This window comes from Uloborus diversus, unplaced genomic scaffold (genome assembly GCF_026930045.1).
Source record: "Uloborus diversus isolate 005 unplaced genomic scaffold, Udiv.v.3.1 scaffold_407, whole genome shotgun sequence".
Lineage (NCBI taxonomy): Eukaryota > Metazoa > Arthropoda > Arachnida > Araneae > Uloboridae > Uloborus > Uloborus diversus.
The window spans coordinates 1-3371 of record NW_026558579.1 but is presented as its reverse complement, the minus strand read 5'-3'; positions in this window follow the sequence as shown (position 1 = coordinate 3371).

Below are 3371 nucleotides of genomic sequence, written 5' to 3'. Positions count from 1 at the left end.
AGGACTGACTGCGACTAAATGACTGACTGCGCGACTGACTGGCTGAAGGACTAACTGACTGACTGAGTGACTGACTGACTGGACTGACTGACTGAGACTGAATGACTGAGTGCTTGACTGATTGACTGTCAGACTGACTGACTGACTTCGCAAAAGGGAAAAATAAAAAAAAAGAATTATAAAGTTAGAAAAAAACATTTGCATTTAAGATTTCCTTTCCGGCCGGGACTCGAACCCAGTACCACGCGCTAGGAACCCAACTGTCTAGCCATTAGGCTATCGGAGCTCTGTCGATGGAAGTCTTAAATATAATAAAAACAAAAAATGCACCTTGGTAATTATTGATTCAAACACTTTGAAATTTACAGGTCGAATAATTAAACTGACTCAGAATTTTTCTCCCTACATAAATAATCAATATTCGCAAAAGAGAAAAATTAAAAAAAAAAGAAGAAGAAATTTCAAATTAGAAACTAAAAGTATACATCGAAGATTTTCGTTCAGGCTGGGACTCGAACCCAGGGCCACTCGCTTGGAAGCCTAACACTCTAGCCATTAGTCTATGGGAGCTCTGTCGGTGGGAGTTTTAAATATAATAAAAACAAAAAATGCACCTTGGTAATTGTTTATTTAAACACTTTGAAATCTTCGTGTCGAAAAATTAAACTGACTCAGAATTTTCTTCCCTACATAAATAATCAATAATTGCAAAGGAAAGAAATTGAAAAAAAAAGAATTTCCAAATTAGAAAAGAAATATATACATTGAAGATATTCGCTCCGGCTGGGACTCGAACCCAGGCCACTCGCTTGGAAGACCAGCGGTCTAGCCATTAGGCTATCGGAGTTCTGTCGAGCGGAGTCTTACTGCCTGACTGATACTGCCTGACTGACAGACTGACTCACTGACTGACTGATACTGACTGACTGACTCACTGACTGACCGAGACTGACTGACTAACTGCCTGACTGACTGAGACTGGACTGACTGACTGACTGACTGACTGACTGACTAACTGACTGACTGAGACTGACTGACTGACTGCTTGACTCTCTGACTGGCTATTTCACTGACTGACTGAATGACTAAATGACTGACTGACACTGACTGACTGACTGCTTGACTACCTGATTGACTGCTTGACTGACTAACTGACTGGACAGGACTGAACGACTGACTGACTGACAGACTGACTGAATAAGGATGACTGACAGACTGACTGAATAAGGCTGACTGACTGACTGACTCACAGACTGACTGAATAAGGCTGACCGACTGACTGACTGCCTGACTGACTGACTGACTGAATGACTGACTGACCGAGACTGACTGACTGACTGACTGAGACTGGACTGGACTGACTGACTGACTGACTGACTGAGACTGACTGACTGCTTTAGTGACTAACTGACTGCACAGGACTGACCGACTGACTGACTGACTGACTGCCTGACTGACTGACTGACTGACTGAATGACTGACTGACTGAGACTAAATGACTGACTGCTTGACTGACTGGCTGAAGGACTAACTGACTGACTGAGTGACTGACTGACTGGACTGACTGACTGAGACTGAATGACTGAGTGCTTGACTGATTGACTGTCAGACTGACTGACTGACTTCGCAAAAGGGAAAAATAAAAAAAAAGAATTATAAAATTAGAAAAAAATATTTGCATTTAAGATTTCCTTTCCGGCCGGGACTCGAACCCAGTACCACAAGCTAGGAACCCAACGGTCTAGCCATTAGGCTATCGGAGCTCTGTCGATGGAAGTCTTAAATATAATAAAAACAAAAAATGCACCTTGGTAATTATTGATTCAAACACTTTGAAATTTACAGGTCGAATAATTAAACTGACTCAGAATTTTTCTCCCTACATAAATAATCAATATTCGCAAAAGAGAAAAATTTAAAAAAAAAAGAAGAAGAAATTTCAAATTAGAAACTAAAAGTATACATTGAAGATTTTCGTTCAGGCTGGGACTCGAACCCAGGGCCACTCGCTTGGAAGCCTAACACTCTAGCCATTAGTCTATGGGAGCTCTGTCGGTGGGAGTTTTAAATATAATAAAAACAAAAATGCACCTTGGTAATTGTTTATTTAAACACTTTGAAATCTTCGTGTCGAAAAATTAAACTGACTCAGAATTTTCTTCCCTACATAAATAATCAATAATTGCAAAGGAAAGAAATTGAAAAAAAAAGAATTTCCAAATTAGAAAAGAAATATATACATTGAAGATATTCGCTCCGGCTGGGACTCGAACCCAGGCCACTCGCTTGGAAGACCAGCGGTCTAGCCATTAGGCTATCGGAGTTCTGTCAAGCGGAGTCTTACTGCCTGACTGATACTGCCTGACTGACAGACTGACTCACTGACTGACTGATACTGACTGACTGACTCACTGACTGACCGAGACTGACTGACTAACTGCCTGACTGACTGAGACTGGACTGACTGACTGACTGACTGACTGACTGACTAACTGACTGACTGAGACTGACTGACTGACTGCTTGACTCTCTGACTGGCTATTTCACTGACTGACTGAATGACTAAATGACTGACTGACACTGACTGACTGACTGCTTGACTACCTGATTGACTGCTTGACTGACTAACTGACTGGACAGGACTGAACGACTGACTGACTGACAGACTGACTGAATAAGGATGACTGACAGACTGACTGAATAAGGCTGACTGACTGACTGACTCACAGACTGACTGAATAAGGCTGACCGACTGACTGACTGCCTGACTGACTGACTGACTGAATGACTGACTGACCGAGACTGACTGACTGACTGACTGAGACTGGACTGGACTGACTGACTGACTGACTGACTGAGACTGACTGACTGCTTTAGTGACTAACTGACTGCACAGGACTGACCGACTGACTGACTGACTGACTGCCTGACTGACTGACTGACTGACTGAGTGAATGACTGACTGACTGAGACTAAATGACTGACTGCTTGACTGACTGGCTGAAGGACTAACTGACTGACTGAGTGACTGACTGACTGGACTGACTGACTGAGACTGAATGACTGAGTGCTTGACTGATTGACTGTCAGACTGACTGACTGACTTCGCAAAAGGGAAAAATAAAAAAAAAGAATTATAAAATTAGAAAAAAATATTTGCATTTAAGATTTCCTTTCCGGCCGGGACTCGAACCCAGTACCACAAGCTAGGAACCCAACGGTCTAGCCATTAGGCTATCGGAGCTCTGTCGATGGAAGTCTTAAATATAATAAAAACAAAAAATGCACCTTGGTAATTATTGATTCAAACACTTTGAAATTTACAGGTCGAATAATTAAACTGACTCAGAATTTTTCTCCCTACATAAAAA